Source organism: Tamandua tetradactyla, chromosome 5 (genome assembly GCF_023851605.1).
Source record: "Tamandua tetradactyla isolate mTamTet1 chromosome 5, mTamTet1.pri, whole genome shotgun sequence".
Lineage (NCBI taxonomy): Eukaryota > Metazoa > Chordata > Mammalia > Pilosa > Myrmecophagidae > Tamandua > Tamandua tetradactyla.
Window position 1 is genome coordinate 189,537,410 of NC_135331.1, and position 20,375 is coordinate 189,557,784.

The window sequence follows — 20,375 nt, forward strand, 5'->3', positions numbered from 1 at the left end:
CCTTTTGATGCCCTAATTTGGACAGTTTCATGGTCTTAGAACTGTAAATTTGAAACTAATAAATCCCCACTGTAAGAGCCAACCCATTATCTGGTATTTTGCCTTCTGGCAGCTTTTGCAAACCTGAACAGCGCCTGACAAATATTTTCTGAATGGATGGCCAACTCCCAGGGTTCATGTGTGGGACCTTACCCAATGTTGGACAAACTCAGATTCATTCAAGAGATGACTCTCGCTCACCGGGATTACGTGATTGTTTAATTAAAAACATCACACACCAATAAAGCTTTGCTGAGAAGTGATGTGCTAGGTTTGCCCACAGAAAAAGCCCGAATTAGCTGAGGTGAGTTCTTAGCTGCCTATTTATGATCTTCTATTTCCTTTCTTTGTGCCACCATTTTCTTACTTGCCCTGGTCTCTGCCGGAACACCACTGAAGCCATGGTTACTTCAAACTATTTCCCGTAGCTCTTGAATTTGACAGAAAAATAATAACTCGACAACAGAAGGCAGCTTTTTGGGAAGGAATTAGAACTGAGATGATGGTTATCGGGGCAGCGGGGTGGGTGGGTGGGTGGGGGGTGGAGGAAAGCTTTACCAAAACAGTGAGACCCTCTCTCATAAGCCCAGCCTGGCTGATTCTTCAACTGGGAAACAGCAGCAAACGGGGCCAGGAAGTAGGGGTATAAAAGAATCAGGTGGTTTCCTTAACAATGGCCAGGGCTGGAATTTTAAGAGGGAATATGCAAGCCAAGGTGGTGTAAATCACAGCTGAAGGTAGCAATTAAACAACGCCTTTTGGAGGCTACACTACGGAAATCACACCTGCAGCGCAAACAACCATCAGGGAGCGTAGTAAGGGCATCAAGGTGTTTGTCCACTTACTGAAGGGGCACGATGCAAACTAATACTCAAACCATCAGCTTACCGCTGCTACTCCCAGGGAGCTACGCAATTCGGATCATTTTATCACCTCCAACACCTATTCTGCAAAAACCTGAATGCCTACATTTCCTTAGAGAACAAAGACTAAGGATACAGAAGCTCTGTATGTCCAAAGAGAAATGATAACGCTTTACTAATATACTCATCAGGCGCTCCTGAATAAACAGTAACAAACATGAGAACTGGAACAAGGAGAGTTCAAGGTTTGGAGCTCGGTCAGGACCAGTGTCAACAGGAGCAGATGACACATCTAGAACTACTACGATACTTGGGTGATAACGTTCTGTCTTTAAAATAAAAACTCTTTACATTTTTTCATATCCGAGAAGTTATCATAAATTAAAATGAATCAGAATTTCTCTGTGATCTGTATAAGTGTATTAGTAACTACATAATTTATTTGAGAAAACTGATCACAAACATACTTTGCTCATGTAAAATTATCTTAAAGGTATAAAATGAATATCAAAAATATATCTTTTACTATCTTTCCCTCCTATCCTCAGTCACACATAGCAGTCACCGTTCATTCAAGAAAGATCCAATTAACTTTCTACTTTAATGCCATTTATTAAATCAGAGAGATAATCTTTAAGTAATCTTCATTTCATTAAAAACGAAATAGAATTCATAATTTTTCGACACTAAGCTGATGAGTGATAAAACATCCTGTGTTGTACAGCAATACTCATAAGCCCTCTAGCACTCGGCAAACGTGCTTCACTGAGGCCAAACCGATTTTAAACTTTGTTACCTATAATAGGATAATTACAGAAAACAGAGAGGCAGAGCTCAAGTCACCATAATACTGCAATAAAAGTCTATATAATCCTTTTGATAAAGGGATTCACTAACAGACCTCTTTTTAATTACTAAGCATAAAAATAAAATTAACTTTTCTACAATTTATCATTTACCTTCTTCAACATATTATTAAAATAGGTAATCTGAACCGCTGCTGTATAAAGATAAAAATATCAAATTACATAAATATATATGTGTGTATATATATGTGTGTTTGTGCATGTGTATCTCGCATACACGTGTCTGTTGTGTTGTACGTGCACCTATATACGTATAACTCAAATTTTTTTTGGAAAGGCCACACCTTAATACTTTGCTTGGAAATCCCCTCAGCTAAATATACAAGTTCATTGTTTACAGGTTTTGCTTTCTACATAAGTGCAGGTCAGAACTCAGCTGAGTTTCTGCCACTATATAAATAAGGATTCCCTTTTGTACAGATTCCAATAACATGCTCCTCATTTCCTTCTGAGGCCTCACCAGCACTTTTAACGTCCACGATTCTACCAACACCCTGCTTGTGACGACTTGGGTGGTCTCCAAGACAACACAGGTTTTCTCCATCGTGCTCTGAGTCTGGCCGGCAGCCTAACGATTGTATTTGCATAACCGTCTGTTAAAGGCAATCTAGACTTTTCTATCATGCTCCTCAGAATTCTTCCAGCCTCTTCCCACTGTGCGTCTGCATTGGCAGGTCTGTGTTCCTTCCCAAGACTCCAGAGGAGAATCCGTTTCCTCTCGCCATTAAAGCCGTTTGCATTGCTTGACTTGTGGCCCCTTTTCCCAAGTGCATGCTTCCAACGACTGCCTCCACCGTCACACCACATCTGCCTCTGGCACCATGTATCTTCTCTGACCTTCTTATAACTGTGCTTGGGATGATACTGAGTCCGCCCAGATAATCAGGGTGCTCTTCCCTCTCGATCGCATGTGCAAAGCGTCCTCTGATACGGAAAGCAGCATGTTCACGGGGCCCGGGTTTATAGGTGGGCATCTTTGGGGGAACATTAATGAGTCCACCACAGAGCCTCAAACCAAGAATTACTGACTACAGATGTGGACTGAACTGTGTACCCAAGTGTGGACGTGGTCTTGGTTCTCCTCCATACGGGTCTGGACCCCCTGTGAATAAGAGCCCTTCGAGATGTGACCTCAGGTCACATCTGGCTCAACAAAATCAGGCTGGGTTTTCATGCAGATTCCTGGAGCCCTTTACCTTTTACAGGCAGAGTGAAAGATGGGGAGGGAAGCCTGGGAGGCAGCCAGAAGCCAGTGGAACCCAGAGGAGAAAGAAGACATGGCCATGCACCTGGGAAGCCAAGGACCCACGCACGGACTGCAGGCCAGGCAGAGGGCACTCACCCGGGGGAGCCAGCCTGCTCGCCTCGTCTCGGAAATCAGGAGCTAATAAGCTCCTGTTGTTAAGCCAACCTACTATATGGTTTATTTTTGGAGCTAGGAGCCCAAAACAATCATAAATCACTTAAGAATACAACATTCGTTAGAAATATTACCTGACTCAATTTTGACTGACAGCTTTAAAAAGGAGACTGTGGAGAGGGGGAGAGATAAATGTAATGCCAAGAGGTTTGCCATCTTTTCTATGTCAGATAGTGTTATTTCTGATCCTTGCTCATAAATGACTATGAAAATATGATGAGTAATGGAGTAATCTGATTCCCATTAGTTGCTGACAGCAATATTCCTAGAATTAAAGGCACTAAGCAATTCAGACTCTGCCGTTGATATCATTCCAATGAAACTCTAAATTACAAAATTCTCCCTGATAAATAAATGGCATCCTCAGTCTGATGCTATCAGACTACAAATAGACATCTCTAGATCGTTCTTTAATCACATTAGAGGAAGGAGCACTGGACGGACCTCCAGTAATCACACTGCCCTGGCGAGTAGGAAGATGAGGGCTGAACAGACATCACAGCGGGTGGCTCTAGGGGACAGTGCGCCAAGGGCGGTCTCAGAGAGAAGACAGGGACGCGGTTATGAACCCTGTCCTTCTGAACAGTCTGTTCTCCCATCAGTGAACATCAGTTTTCGCATCCATAAAATTAGGACACTGGCTTAGATCAAGTTTCCAAACTAGTATAAAGTCATTTTGCAAAAGCAATAGTAAGCAGAATATAAATATTTTACTAATATGTTTAAAAATTCAAATCTAAGTATTATCATTTCGATTATCTCCTATAAAACTAGTCAGTGAAAACATAAGAACTGTTCAGAGGCAAATGTGAAATCAGGGGTTATGGGTGGCAGCTGAAGCTTCACAGGAAGCTGGTTTTTATTTCCTTTTGGTTGTACATTACTTCTATTTGTAATGGCAAATGATACTAGTATTATAGTAATTCACTTTGCAGTTAGTTTCAGGATATACTTAAACAGGGGTACAAAGAAAAGTTTTATTTTTACATTGGTTCAAAAATGAAGACCTCTATGCCAAAACTTAAGAGAGGATATTTATTAATACTGTTAGGACAGACTTGTGTATTCATGCACTGTTTCTGATTTTCTTTTTTACTAAAGTAAAACAGATTACTACAAAAGTAGAACAAATACTCTTGAAATCCCTAATATGCCTGCAATATAAACTAGGAAAATCTTCGGAACATACAATCTCTAAATTATTGAATTTGAAAATTCAATGACTATTTTCTAACGGCCACGTGGATTTTTCTACTGTATCAAATCCTGAATTCTTACCCTGACCAGACAGTTCTGCAATAAGTCGTGGATTTCAATTTTAACTTTCCTCGACCGCAAAGATCGCACACGCCTGCCTACAGTCTCACACAACCAAATGAAATGACATCATCCACTCAGCAGTCCTAGTGTTTCTCTTTCCCTCATATATTAGTTTTAATTTATCACCAAGTTCTCCCTATGGATTTATCTCTAAAAATATTAACTTGCCCGCTGCTCGCTCATTTCTGCCCTGTCGTCTTGGCCTGGCCATCTTCATGTCTTAATGTGCAACTGCATTTTCCTTATAGCTACAATGAATTCCTCGATTACAATCTGACAATATCCGCCACAGACCCACCAGCGTCATTCTTAAAAGCACGAGTGGGATCACACGACTCCCTGTTTACATGCTCCAGGGGCGTTTCCAAGGTCGACGCAGCCCCCCCACCCCTCCACTGTCGCCTCCACCGACCTTCTCCTTTTCTCCCTGCTTCCTTCTACACCGGTCTCCTCCCCATTCTCTAACACCCAAAGTTGTTCCTACATCAACGCCTTTGCATTTGCTGCTGCTTCTCTCTGGTAGGTTTTTCGTCAATTTATATGACAGCCTAATTTTGTCATTTAAATCTCAGCTTCACTTCAGCTGGGTTTATCTTCAATTCTATCAAAATGAGCTCTACTCGCAAATGCCACTCAAAATCACATCAACCTTTGTTTTTTTAATTGCACATATCAAAAGCAGAAAGTAATTTTGATTATTTAATTTGCAGTTATATAGTGTCTGTCTCCCCAGGTAAAATATTAGGTCCTTAAGAGAAGTGGCAATCTACTCATTTTAATTGTGTCAGCTGGAATCATGCCTGGTATACAGGCAGTGTTCAGAACTCTTTGGGTGAGTAAATAAACCTTCAGTCCTTTCAGACGTTTCTTCATCACAATAAGAAATTTCTAAAAAACAATTTGGCCACTCACTAGCCTTCAAACCCATTTTGGAAATATAACATTTTTATTCTACTCTAGTTCTTCAAAAGGAAAAGCGAACTTTAGTTTTGTGAAGCGGTTGAAAAAAATCTATTACTGCTAATATTTTAGTAACTTTCTTTACATTAAAAAAATGACAATAATAGGGCATTTGACAGAGCAACAGAAAATATTAGTGCCGAACAGAGGTTAGTTCAGAGCCATGAGCGATTAATTTCAGCTTTATTAAAATTATACTTGTTCCTGGCTTGGTTTCACTTACATATGCTTTCCTTTTCCTCAGGCTGTAGTCTGTTGCTCTATTACTAATATGCTTTTCTGTAATTTCCTCCCTTCTGAGTTCAAGAAAAATGAAACCCAAATCAGATGAATTTTTGAAAACTAGTGCATAAACCCAACAGGCAGGAAGAACGACGTGTACGTCTTCCCTTGCAGGAGAAAAGAGCTGGAGAGCCCCAAAGAGGACAGCTGCTTAGGCAGGCCAAAGAAAAATGAAGCTATTTTCACCCGACATTTTCCCAGAAGGGCGGGCAACTTCCTCAAAGCAAACTCCTTTCTGGATGACCAAAGCGGCTAGCCTGTCACAGTGGGTGGTAACAGGGGACTGCAGGTTTCCATCAGCTCGAAATACCTGAACATTTCTTCCTTATGCTCCCTCGTTTTTCCTTATACCTTGCGATCCTTTCCTTTGGGATGCACCTGGCTAAAGGTAGAGCATTTCAGTACAACATGAGCAGTCAGGGTCTGGATTTTAGACACTGAAACTCACTTAAATATCTATTTCTTTTTCTTTAGCCTTCACTCTCAGTGTGGCTGTAAGCACTGGAAGGTAGAAAGTGCAAGCGTGCAGCTGAAGAGGCAAGACGCAGAGGTGGACTCAAGTTCAAGTCAGCGGTGGAGAATACAGTGGAAATGAACATGGTCAAGAAGCTTACACACACACACACACACACACACACACACACACACACACACACACACACACACGGCACGACCAAATGGAGCTTCCATGGTTCTACTGTAGCTTCTTGATGGATTAAGTGCCTTTTCTCTTCTCGTGTTTATCTTTGAATGTCTGTCACTTAGAAAGACATTTGCATCCATCTGCACACTTAAAGGAAAGGGCACCAGTGAAACATCTAACAAACCAGCCTGAGACAACATTCAAATCATGAAGAAAATTCTTTGTAAAAACCTACTCTTTATCTAGTAAATTAAGGAACAGACTTCAAAGGAAGGAAGGTAGAATAAAGAAAAAAAAATTATCAGTGTTTGTATGCTATGTTACACATTTTGTATAAAATCTCTACACACCTACTTGATGGTAACTTTTTTTCCCTTAATAGTGGAATGCATGCTTAACATTTAGGCTAGTCCTGAAATTAGGAATTTCTTAAAGGGATAGGGAACGGCTTACATCACCATTGTTGAATATAAGTAATATTCTGAATGGAAAAATTTAACTGAATTAGAAGATTTCCAGGGTGGGAATAAATAACATGAAGAGTATAGACATCTTTCAAAATCACACTTTAATGCCAGGTTCATCAAAAGAATGAATAGATCTATTTTAAACAAATGAACAAATGAATGACTAAATGCCCCAGTGTTCAGACTCCCCTTCTTTCCACAGCCTCCAGCCCTCTCAGGAGGCCAATGAAGTTAAATCCCAGCACAGCATCAGTGCCAGGGCAGCCCATATGCTGCTGGCATTCTAGGAGAAACTGGAAGGAGGTTCCCACTTAAAATACGTCACTGGCAATGACCAGGTTTCACGGATCTTGGGTGTTGCAATCATTTTGTGAAATAATTGACTTTTATCCTTCATACTAGAAACGAATCACTATTTTTCTTACTGTTAATAAGGGACAATAGAAACCTGACACCATTTGGGGTGCTATCTGCTGGAAGTAACCTATTACTCACAGCAGGGGTTTTCATAATGCACATAAATATCTGGAGTTCAGGAGTTTCAGTGATGGGGAGCCCAGGAGCTCCCAGCTGTCAGGGCTCTGGGTTGGCTTATCTGTCATTTTCTTGACTTTCTCACCCCCTCCCCCTTATTTATTTTTGGCTTAAACAACGAGAATTCATTGGCTCACAGTCTGAAGCCAGAAGAAGTGCAAACTCAAGGCATCAGCCCCGCAGTGCTCTCTGTCTGAAGACTGCTGGCACTCTGGGCCTGGCTGCAGGTGACCCTCGGGCGTCGGCTCTTCCATCACACAGCAGTACACATCCCTGCATCTGCGCCTGTCATCTCCAGTCCAACTGACTTCCAGCTTCTGGCTGCTCTCCATGGGTCCTCCTTCCATCTCCGATTTCCTCTGCCTTTAAGGACTTCAGCCACATGGATTTAGCCCACCCCCATTCAGTTTGGGCTAATAATATCGTCCGAGGTCCCACTTACAAATAGGTTCCAACTCAGAAGACCAGGGACTGGCACCTGAACACGCCCATTGGAGGGATTCGGTTCAATCCTTCACAGAACCCTGAACCTGCACCATGTAATACAGTAGCACCAGCCGCACGTGGCTACTGGGCACATGAGATGTGACTCGTGTGACAGTGTGTGCTGGTCTGAGGCTGGTGGTACCCCAGAAAAACCATGTTCTTTAATCCTGTTTAATACTACAGGGTGGGATCTTTTTTGATTAAGTTGTTTCCATGGAGACGTGACCCACCCAATTGTGTGGCCGGGACCTTTTGATGAGGTGGTTTCCATGGAGATGTGTCTCCACCCATTCAAGGTGAGTCTTAATCCACTTACTGGAGTCCTTTGAGAGGGAACCATTTTGAAAAAAATCTTCAAAGCCAACACAGACAGAGACATTTCCAGACGCAGAAAGAAAATATTACCAGGGAAGCTGTTTGAAACCAGAAGCCGAAGGACCAGTGGACACCAGCCACGTGCCTTCCCAGTTGGCCTTTGTTGAGTCAAGGTATCTTTCTCTGGATGCTTTAGTTTGGACATTTTTTTTTATAGCCTTAGAACTGTAAACTGTAACTTAATATATTAATTCCCTTTATAAAAGCCAACCCAGACCAGATAAGTCCTGAAATGCAGAGGGGCCAGCCTCTCCAGAGCATCAGCTAGTTCCATCCCCCTAGCCCATATTACCAACAGCCACTTCAAACATGAAAATGTTTGTCATGCTAGAATGGGCATAGGCCAAACACCCCTAAAAAGCGGGAGAAAGATGAAAGGTGATGGTGGAGTTATACAGAGAAGGTTGGGTTTAACAAAAGAGTATGACTGATGAATTATTATACTGATGTTTCTTTTAGTCTCCAGTACCTCAGAATAGCTAGAAGTAAAATCCTATAATTGTGGAATTTTAACCCAGACCAAACTCTGAAATCTGTCCTACAATTAACTTTGTGATGTGCTTTGAAATTTATTGTTTTTTTCTATATATTTTATGTTTTACAAAAAAAGAAAAAACTACTAATTAAAAAAAAAAAAAAGCAATCCATTTCTGGTGTATTGCATTTTCGGGAGCATTAACAAACTAAAACAAGGAACCGAATTTTTATTTTTATTTAACCTTAATTAATTTAAATTTTGAAACTGAAGCAGTATAAAACATTTTTCTTGAAACCAAACTTTATTGTTTGGGTAGAACCACATTCCTTCTTTTAACTTATTTATTTATTTTTTTTTAAGAAAGATAGGTACGCGAATGTCCTTGCTATCCATAATATAAATCAGGAAGGAAAAGATTTCCTAAAAAACGAACACAACACTTATCCTTAGACTTCACTGGCCAAAAGTGGATTATATCATACTGCTCCTAAAGCAATCACTGGCAGAGGTGGAGGGGAATGGTTTAGACCAGTGGTTCTCAAGTGTGGCCACTGACCAGCAGCAACAGCATCAAAAAAAAATTGTTCGAAATGCAAATTCTCGGGTCCCTCCCCAGACCTATCATTCAGAATCTCTGCAGGTGAGGTCCAGCAATCTGCTTGTATGAGCTGTGCAGGTGATTCTCACTCGAGTTAAAATTTGAGAAGCACTGATTTAGATCAAACTCATTCATCTCCCACGTCTGAGCCCACCTCCCCGAGCAGCTAAGAATGAATTCTCCTCCAGGACAGGTGAACTCCCTTATTTCATTCAAGTTTCTGCTCAAACACCGCCTCACCAATGAGTCTCTTTTGATAACTGGAGATAAAATGATGCCCCAGTATTCCCTATGCCTTGCTACTGCTTTATTTTTCCACTATTTGATATACCACAAGTGTATTTGTGTCTAGTCTACTTTCCTCCACTGGAATTTTTTTTTCCCATGGGCAGGCACCAGGAATTGAAGCCAGGTCTCTGGCATGGCAGGTGAGAACTCTGCCATTGAGCCACTGTTACCCGCCCCCTCCGCTGGAATTTAAGTTTCAGCTGAACAAGGCTTTTGGCCGGCTATTCACTGCTCTACCCAGGGCCTAGAAGAGTGCCGGGAATATAATAAACACTAAATAAATATTTTAAAAATGAATGTCTGGAATGCTGATGTCCAATAAAAAGTTTAGGAATGACTGATGGGTAAGTGAGCAAATGTACCTGCCAAACCAAGCTAATTTCAAATGGATTTTTGGAACGAAATCCATTTGTTTCAAATGTTTGTCAGGCTAATATAAAACATTGCCATATTTCATTAGCTTTTTTTTAAAAAACTCTCATCTTAAATTCCATGTTCACTTAAATTTACATAGATTACAAGCGTTTTTCCTCTTCCATTGCATTTGATAACTTTTATCAATGTAAATGGAAGACATCTGTTTTTTGAAAATGGACAGATTTCACGAACATAGAAACCTCCACCAAAATTAAATCCTAACGAACCAGTTTTCTTCTTAAAAAAAAAAAGACAATGGCAAATGGAAATTCACATAGGCAAGAGATATTGGGCACAAGCAAAACAGTTTCGAACAGTAAGCTATTGACATCAACAGATTGTAATACTTTCAATCTTACATGCTGTTGGTTTTGCTTCCTGGTCTTATTCTAGGGAATTATTCAATATCTTGATTTCTTATCATTGCTTACTTGTTTTACTTTAAGAATAATTTTATGTAAATGAGTACATGGTCCATGAGAAAACTGAGATGATTTTAAATGACTTAATAAATATACTATTATTGAGTAAGTTAAAATAAAAACTCAATTTAAATGCATCTTGCTAGTTTAATTTGGACAAAGATATTTCCAGAGAGATACTTTTGAAAATCCTTTGAGTAAATGTTATCATAACATAATATTACTATGAAATAGTAATATTTGCATGAATCAGTATGTTTAACCATAATAATACTTAGTCAATGAAATAATTTCTTTAAGAAGACGATAAAGTGATCACAGTATAAATTCTTTATGGCACCATAGCAGAAGATTTTGAGCTGCTAATTTGCAAATTACTTGTGTGAGTGTGAACTGAATTAAAGCACTGCCATGAATCCTATGTAAAAAGACAGGGACCAAAGCCACATCGTACGACCTAAAGCACAGGCTTCTGTTTGCTGTGGCTAGAGGGACCTGGGTTAAGCATGTGGGGTCTCAGCTGCCCAGGGCTCCCTGCTTGCTGGACAAGTGACCTTCCAGTGTTGGCCCTGCTCTCAATGGACCACGAGGCCCCTTTCCTGAGACTTACGTTCCTTTGTGCTTTACAAAGACACAGATGATTACATTCCCTTCCTGTGGCCACAACCCTTCTATTTGGGACATGCTGTTCTATAAATGCCTTCTTGCCCTCCAGCACCGTAAAGATAACCCTTGCTCTCTGTTCCTGAGTGTATTTTCCCAATGACTTCCTACCTAAAAACAAGGACGAGATCTCGGCTGCAATGAACATAACTCCCCAAACACCTTTTCATTTGTCTCATAATATTGCATTCATACCACTTATATCAAACCTTATGACGTGGATTATTTAATTCACATATATAAATGTGTTGGCTGCTGTCAGGTATAAATTCTAAGAAGGGAGGAAACACATAATCTAAGACACTGGAAATTTTTTACAATTCACCCATGTGAAAAAAGTTTCAAAATGATCATGTAATTCTAATACATCTGTTAATTGTTCTTGGATTTCAAATTCTTTTGCATTTTCCACAAGAATTTTCACACTCTCCCTCTGCCTTTTCTGATGATCTTTGGTACACTTCTGAATCTTTTACTTACTGCCTGGGTCCACATCTAATATGTTAAGATACTGTATCTAATTAGACTCCTCAAATTTTTCCTGCTGGAGGTCCTTGACCTTCTGACCTAAATGGCCAAATATTCTCTATTGTTTTAAAATACTTATTTCTCCTTTTGTTCAATTCTATCACTACCTACTTTATCTCAGAACTTGTACTCTCTTATATGTCCTCAATACTTTTGGCTCCATTGGTATCTTTCCTTTAGTCAACAAATATGCATAAGTCTCCACCATTCTTAATAATTCATTCCTTAATTTAGAGTTCTAATAATCTCCTTCCTATCAGTTACAAACTTTGAGAAAGAATACTCTACCTCACTGCCTGCATTTTCTCAGCTCCTATTCACTCCACAAAACCTTGTGGTCTTGCATCTACTACTAACTTCAGGCCAAATGATTCAACTGAATGTTCCTCCCAAAACCCAACCATGGCATGTTCATTCCCAAAGTCAGTTCTCTCTTCCTAATTCTACCTTCTCTGAACTCTCTACAGTACTTAAAATCTATTATTATGCTCCCAATTCTCTTCCTAAAATATCCTCCTTCCTTGGTTTTGTGATGAGGTCCAGTACTGCTTATGCACCTTTCAGTCTGGTCTCCTGTATTCTAGCTACTTCTCTACCTCTTTTTCCTCCTCCCACTTTCTCAGTGTAGATACCACCAAAGAACTCTTCCTATCTTTCTATAATATCTTCTTTTAGAGTTTCAATCACTCCCAAACTTTAACTCCAAACTCTATCTGCAAATTCTTTAGTGCCAGAAACTCTCCAAATGTTAATTTCTGTTCTTCCCCAACTGTCTGTAAGTCCAATCCTCTTAGCTACTTTCTAGTACCCAATACTTGGCATTTCCAAAATGAAATTATTGTTTTTTTAAATCTGAGTCTTTTCTATCTCTGTGACTTGAAACCTCATCAACCCAGTACAGACAGCTCAGAGGTTCAGCATGCCAGCCAGGGAGAAGCTGAGGGAGAAGCTCGGCATCCCAGCCAGGGAGAAGTTCAGTAGAAGCTCAGTGTCCCAGTCAAGTCTTCAGCCTCCTTACCCCAGGAGAAATCAACACATGCTAATTCTTTCTCCATTATGCCCTGATATCCTTGTTCTCATGCCCTAATTCACACTCGAATCTCCTTTTACCTATTTTACTGTTAAAAGTTTTACATTTTGAAAAAAAAAATCACCAACTTAAACAGGACATACACACATACAATGCACAATTTCTTCCACATAACCATCTGAGAGCACGTGGCTGATCTGATGCCTCCATCATCACCCACAACACTTGTGTTTTCCCGCCTGCAAGGACATCCTCCTGTAGAGCACAGCAGCACCAACAAACCCACAAAAACTACACTGCTACATTACTGCCATCTAAACTTCAGAGCCCACTCATGGTTTGCGAAACCTCTCACAGTAGCCTTTACATCACAATCAGAACCACGTGTCATTTAGCTGCCATGTCTCTTTCCTTAGCTACACCAAGTCTTCAGGCTTCCCTCTGCTGCCGACACAAGCTTTCGAAGATCAACAGTCCACGGATGTTGTGGAATGCCCTCTATTTGGATTGTCTGCTGTTTCCTCGTGATCAGACTAAGTTGTGCATCTCTGGCAGGATGATCAAGAGGGAGGCTGTGTCCTTCTCCGCGCACCCCCCGTGGTTTACGACTCAGACGTCCCCATACTGATGTGGCCATTTTGATCGCTTGATTCAAGTATCTGCCGGGTTTTTCCATCGTTCAGTTACTCTTTTCTTCTTTGTAATTAGTAAGTTTTGTGGGGATATACTTTGAAACTATGTAAATATCCTGCCTCTCATCCATCTTTCTATTCATATTTATTTCTATCTGTAAGGGTACAGTTACATATTTTATTCAGAATCATGATCCATTAGTAGCATTTATTTTGATGCTCAGGTTGACCTCGACTCAGCCAGTGGGGCCCCCTCCAGCTGGCATCTGTGTTTTCCTTGGTAGGCCCCATCATTTTCTTGAGCACTCATTTTCTGGCAGGAGAGGATGTTTCAGTTTGTACTTGTACTTGTCCCAGCCCTGCAATCAGCTATTTCTCCAAGCAGCCTTAGCTCCTTTTGTCGGATGCTAATATTCAGAAAAGGATCTGGATGTCAGAGGTGTGCTGCTGTTTGGGTGCTGCTGCATCCAGCACCTGTCAGTGAGCCAACCTGTGAGATGTGCACACACGTGCAAACACACACACACAAACCACACTTGTATCTGTTTATTTCTATCCCTCTCCATCTCTCTGTCTCTGAAAAGCATGACTTCACACCAAAGCTTCCAATTCTAATCCAGCACCTTAGAATTCAGTCTAATGTTTTCCCTTTCCAAATCTGTCACCCCATTCCCTGACATCCCGAAACGTGGCTCTCATTTCCTTTAACTCTTCAACCTGTTGGTCACGTAATCTCTGCTGTCACCTGCTCCCAGGTGGCTGCCCTCCTTATGCTGCTCAGACTCAGGCACCCCGCACCTGCCAGCACCTACGCAGAAGCCCCCCGAGCCTGACCTGACCGACACCTGCGTGGACCGTTCGCCGCTGGAACCCCGTTCTCCTCACCCAGACCCGCCATGCCAACCTCCACTGGGTCCTGCCAGACGGCAGCAGGTGTCCCACCCAGCGCCCATGCTTGGGTGCTGACTCTCCACGCCAGCTATTCCCTGCATGGATTCTCTGCTCCCCACTGGAGCTTCAATCCCCCAGTGGTCCACGGCCACATGTGGACACGTTCCCCTCCTAAGGCTCTGACTTCCCACCGAGCCAACTGTGCCCCGCACTGATGCCCGTGAATCTCTGTTCGGGACACGCATGCCAGGCTGCCCTTGTGATGCCCCGCACACCAGCCCAGGCCCTCCCCGCTCCACCCCACAGGTGTGGACCCCCACTCTGCTTGGCTCCACCCTGGGCTCGAGCAGGGATTGTGCAGGAGATGAGGGAAGGGGAAAGGCTGGACAAGGGGAGGAAGAGCTTCCCTTGGGTTTTCACTAGTTCCTTTACCTCTAATATCTTTCTGTGTCACTCTAAGGTATATGCTGATAAGAGGCTATTTTCCCCCAAGTTGTTACCTCCAGCTGGCTCTAGGTCACCCCTCTCTTCTAAAGCCTTCAGTCATTTGCTATCATCTTGGCAATGCAGTCTAAACCCAAGCCCCTATAAAATGTGATACAAACTTTCTAGCTTTTCTTCCTCTAAAGAATATTATCTTTTAGATGCACTTTTCAATCATAAAGCTTTGGTTCTACCTAATTACTTCTACCTTGAATTGCTTTCTCTTTCATTTCCAACTGTCAAAATAAAGTCCATCTTTAAAAGTGCGATTTAAATATTGCCTCCAGTGTAAAATCCTTCTCTTAGCTTCCCAACCACAGTTAATTACGAATAATATTAATAATAATAATAACAGCAACAATAGTTAAATAGGTACTATTCATGGAAAATGTCCCATGTATGAAGTGCTTTACTAGGAAGTTAAATATGTTATTTCTGGTCCTTATACCAATCTTGAAAATTAACTGTTTTCAGCCACATTTCCATTTCACATATAAGCACGCTTAAGCACAGGGAGGTTAGGGAACCTAAGGTCTAGCAGCTAGTAAGTGGGGAGGCAGAGCTGACCCTAGGACTTCCGTCTGAATCTAAGCTCACGCTGCTTGCATTAGGTCACCAACACTGCACACCCAGGAGTTCCCAGCAACTCTGCCTCCTTTTGGACACTGTACATTTTGTATCACATTTTATTTAAATGTCACACTATTTAAAAGTGTAAATGCTCCTAGAGGACAAGGGTCATTCCTGTTAGAGTTCCTATCCGACCACCACAGAGACATGCGAATGGAGAGATTCAGCAGGAAAAGGAAGAATGAAACATCAACTAGGACACAGGAGGCCTGGCTTAGGATGCTGGTTTTGACACAGCTGCAGCAAGGATATGAAGTGACATTTTAAACAGATACTTAACTTCACTGAACCTAGATTTTCATGGTTCTAAAAGGCACTGTTTAGACTGTATGACATTTACAATGTTCCTCTAAATTAAATCCTTGAATCACTTGATTTTAATGGGCAATTACATAAATAACTTTAAACATGAAAGCAAAAAAGTCTTATGTTTATTTTAATCTTCCCATATATTTGGAAATTTATGGAACTTTCAATTTTAAGAAATGATTTCATTTAAAAAGTCCAAATTGATCATTATCTTTAGTGCATAGAATAGTTACATAGTTTATGTTGGCAAACGACAACAGAATCCACTTTTTAAAGTCAAGATCCCCAGAGAAGACACAAAGGACTCATCAAAGGATGAGAAAAACAGAATATGTTAAAACATTAACAAAAAATAAAAAGGAATACTTTGAACTAAAAATGATCTACAGCTAATACACATCAATGAATTAACCCTATGTGATTCAGCTTCGTTTTTATAATTTATATTTCTTTTACATCTTAAGTATGAGGTGGGGATTTTGATATATTTTTTTTTTGTTAGGCTTAAACCATTCATTTATTTAGGATTACCAAATTATTTATCAGTTTCTTCAGCATGTATATATTTCCATCTCTTGTCTTTTTCACCTCTCAAGGTCTTCTTTTTACTTGCCATTTCTACTGCCTGAACATTCTCTCTAAACTCCTTCTGGCTCCTTTACTGGCAGAGTCTTTACCCAAGAGATATGCCTTTTTATCCTGTCATTAGTCTTGAAATAAGGCAAGACAGGTGAAGTGGTCTTGTCTTTCTCTTCTAATAGATCAGCACTCATTAAACTGTAGCTTTTCCAAGCATAAAATAATGGTTTTGGAATGGTCTGCAGGTGCCCCTGTTAAGCATCCCCTATCTTTTTTCCTCCCTCTCTCCTCCAATTTTTGTCACTTCCCAGCCTTAATGCAGTGCTTAGCTAATCCGGGCAATGAGCATTCAACAAGAGAGGTGAAGGTCAATTTTTACACAGAGGCAGAGCACCCTGAAGGTTTATTATTCTGACCCTTCGTTAATCTTCTGTTCAAAGCTATTTCTAATTATCACCACAATTCACAAGCTACATTTCATCATTTTTTTTCATGACTTAGTTCATTCTTTCTTTTTTAAAAAATTTCCATGCCTAATTGACGTCCTCAAACACCTGTTATTACCTATTCTACAGGGAAAATTCAGGTTTGAAAACCTGAGTTGCACATTTATTGGGTAAAAACATGAGTGGGTGATGGATAAACATAATTGCTTTATAATTCCACAAGGATGTACTAATGACTCAAGGTATACTGAGGTGCACAATCCAAAGGCAAGTGACTAAAGGAGCAATTTTTTCTTGAAAGGATGTATGGTGGTTTGAAGCTGCGTACCCCAGAAAAACATGTTTTCAGACTTAACACAGCCGCATGGGAGTAGACCCAGTGTAAGAACCCTTGGCCAATTTTTAAAAAGAAATTGGGATTCTGAGCGCTTGAATCTATATATTAATATGGGGAGAAGGGATATCTTACTAATATTGCCTTTTCTGATGCGTGAACATGGTGTGTTCTTTCATTTCTTTACGTCTTCTGTAATTACTTTCGATAATGTTCTGTAGTTTTCAGTGTAGAGGTTTTATCTATCTCTCATTGGACTTATCCCTACTATGATTGTAAAGATGCACTATACATTCTACTATTTTGAAAACATTGTTTTTTATTTTTATATATTTTTGCTGCTGCTAAACTATGATCTTTGAATATTAATTGTATAATGAGCCACTTAAGTCATTTCTGTAGTAGATTGTCAATTGATTCTTTTGAATTATACGAATTTATTGTTTTTTCCAGTCTCCTCCAACTGTCTGATTACATCTCGATACTTTAAGTAAAACATTCTGCCCTTTCCATGCGATCTGTTGGGCACCAGTGGGATCCCTGCTCTCCTGCAGACTTGGTCATAAACAAGGCCCCTCCAACAGGCGCTCAGGAAGAGCTGGCCACAGGTAATGTCATCTCACCAAACAATTTAATTTCCATAAACGCAAACATGTATTGTCTTCAGTCATTTATGTCAAGGAAGTAGAAGTTTGCAGGTATTATTGAAATGCTGATTAACAGAACCAGCCTCAGTCATTAACTGCTGAGTCCATATCTGACTAACAGTAGAAAGGAAAAAACAAGAGGTCCCAAGGATTTACTTTCCTGATACATTTGCTGTTTAAAATAGGAAAAGGTAGCTCAAATTTTCCTATTTCTCCCTACCTCTTAGCATACCAGCTAGAATCATTTTCTCAGAAAGAGAATAGTAATGCTCCATATGCAAACAAAAATAAAGGACCTAATTTTTTTTTTTTTTTTTTTTTTTAAGAGAAAGGGAGGAAGGGAAGGAAAGACAGAGAGAAGGAAGGAAGGATGGAAGGGAGGAAGAAAGGGAAACATCTTTAAACATTTTCTTGTTTTATTATATTTTGTTTGTTTGTTTGTTTTTTACATGGGCTGGGGCCGGGAATCGAACCGGGGTCCTCCGGCATAGCAGGCAAGCACTCTTGCCCGCTGAGCCACCGCGGCCCGCCCAAAGGACCTAATTTTAAAGCAGAGAAAGATTTAGCTTCCAGGTAGTTTGGGGCTGGGATGAAGAGTTGAGTATGAACCGTTGACAGTCCTTAGCTCTCACCTTTTCTGTTTCAGTGACTAGGATACTTCTCAGAAAAAGTCTGTTTATATTAACAATTGGTACAGAAAGGGAGGGTCTAGTGTTCATTTTGGGGTGAATTAGGAGAACAAACTAACCAGACACAGGATATTCCAGGCATGTAGTAGGTTATGGGAGAACTGGAATTAACTTAAAAGATAATTTAGAATGTCAGGAAAGGTGAATGTTGCAAATAGCAAGAACGATACCTCTTTTCAATTTTGAGTTCCAGTTTTATATTTGAGATTAGTAAAGAATATTTGAATTTCTTATATTTACTTTGATTGTAAAGTTTAAATACAGTCATTAATGAAGTTAAAAAGCTTCTCAGCAGCAAATCATGACACATTCCTGTACCACTTGAACTGAGTTATGTTCATTCATGACATAAAATATAATTTTAATCTCTTATCATAATGATCTACATCCAAGATCTGAGTAATAAAAGGTAATAAATAGATTTCCTTTCACTCTCTGCAATCACACATCATACTTTTAAGTTCTATGAAACTACTAGAAAAGGCCATTCACACTTAAGTATGAGTTCCAGGAGAGAGTAAAGCAGCTATAGAATATAATCATAAGAAAAGCAGTGATTGAGTTGAAGAAGGAATTTTAGCTAAACTATTTGTTTTTGTCCTAACAATTAGTATTTTTAACTGAATATGAGACTTGTAGACTGTCATGTAATTCATCAGAATAATACTCATTTGAATAAAACCCATATGGAGATAGGATAAATTTAAGTCACATTAGTTTAAGAACTGTTCTAATTATAACCAACATAGAATCTTAGCTTTGGGAAAAAGTTTTCCATATTAGAAGTTAAAATATAAATCACAGCATAAATGTACAGTTAGAGAAACAACGCAGAAACACAACTCTAGTTCTACAACAAAGTCACCAGGCTGAGAATCACGTTAGTTTCAAAACTGAGTGAAATGATCCTTTCATACACCTAGATTTACCCTCAGTGTAATGTGCACTGATACCTTTCAGAATTGCAGACAGGACTACTTTGATTAAATAATGAATAAGCTGGAGGATTTACCTTAAATTTAACTTCAGTTCAGTTACCAATTGAACAAATATTAATTGTCGTTGGTGTGAGTCTGGTCCTGGACTTGTCCCTGGGACATAATGATGTTTAAGACGGGTTCACTTTTTAAAAAATACAATCATGATGCAAACTTGGCTAAGTATTCATTTTTCATTAAAAAAAGGCAAGAAAGCAACACACTAGGCAACAGTGGCTGACCAGAAAATGAGCATGGCCCAGGGCCGCAGCCACTGCTGATCAGAGGGGAACAGGCTTCCAGAAGGCCTGGACAGTGCGACTGCCCCAAGCAGCGAGGGGGTCGGAAGGGACGGGTTCCAGCTCTCCACCCGCAGAGCGGAGGCCGTGGCGGTGGGTCTCAGGGAAGGGTGCACGGACAGTGGAATATAAAACCTGTCCAAGTAAGTGATGCAGGAGGGAGAAAGGGGCTTTGTGGACTCTCCATTTGGCCCCAGGTCTCCAGCATGGAAGGCGAGCATTCTACCACTGAATCACCACGTCCCCACACCCTGGTTTTTAACTGAGAAATGACCTGCCTACCCACCCACTGACATTCACACGCAACAGGGATGTGTGGAAATCCTGACTACACACCTTAATGGAGTCCCATGTATACACCTGTGCGATATAAACTTTCTCATCCCCAGAAGGACCTCGCCTTGCCTTTCCCAGTCAATACGGTTATGCCATTTTGGCCGTGAAGTTTGTGCTCAGAACACATCTTCCTTAAAAGCGGTATTTCTGAAAAGACGGCCATGATGTCTGAAACACACTACCAGAAGACCATGTATTTCCCTACTGAGCAGTTTCACACCAAAGCTGACCACACTTGCATGGGGTCAGTTTAAAAATAGTCAGGCGATAAGTTGAAGTTACCTTAATAAGTGTGTTTTTTCATATTTGGAAAAATGCTAATTGTTCAGAAGAGGAATTACATTATACTTGGACAGACTTCCCTAGAGAGCTCTACCATAAAAGTTTAGTTTTCTGTTTTTATACATATTTCTTTGATAACAGTATAATGCAGATTATGTCCTT

General features: G+C 40.4%; 1 protein-coding gene and 1 long non-coding RNA gene across 10 annotated transcripts in view; one reads left to right on the forward strand and one right to left on the reverse strand.

The window, feature by feature from the left end:
• PTPRK (protein tyrosine phosphatase receptor type K) overlaps nucleotides 1–20,375 on the reverse strand; it is a 587,191-nt gene that overhangs the window by 79,736 nt on the left and 487,080 nt on the right. The window lies entirely within an intron of this gene.
• LOC143685190 (uncharacterized) overlaps nucleotides 8,154–20,375 on the forward strand; it is a 30,852-nt gene continuing 18,630 nt past the window's right edge. Inside the window, exons 1-3 of the long non-coding RNA XR_013176453.1 lie at nucleotides 8,154–8,368; nucleotides 13,096–13,386; nucleotides 17,437–17,591. This is a non-coding gene — a long non-coding RNA (uncharacterized LOC143685190). The remainder of the gene's footprint in view (nucleotides 8,369–13,095; nucleotides 13,387–17,436; nucleotides 17,592–20,375) is intronic.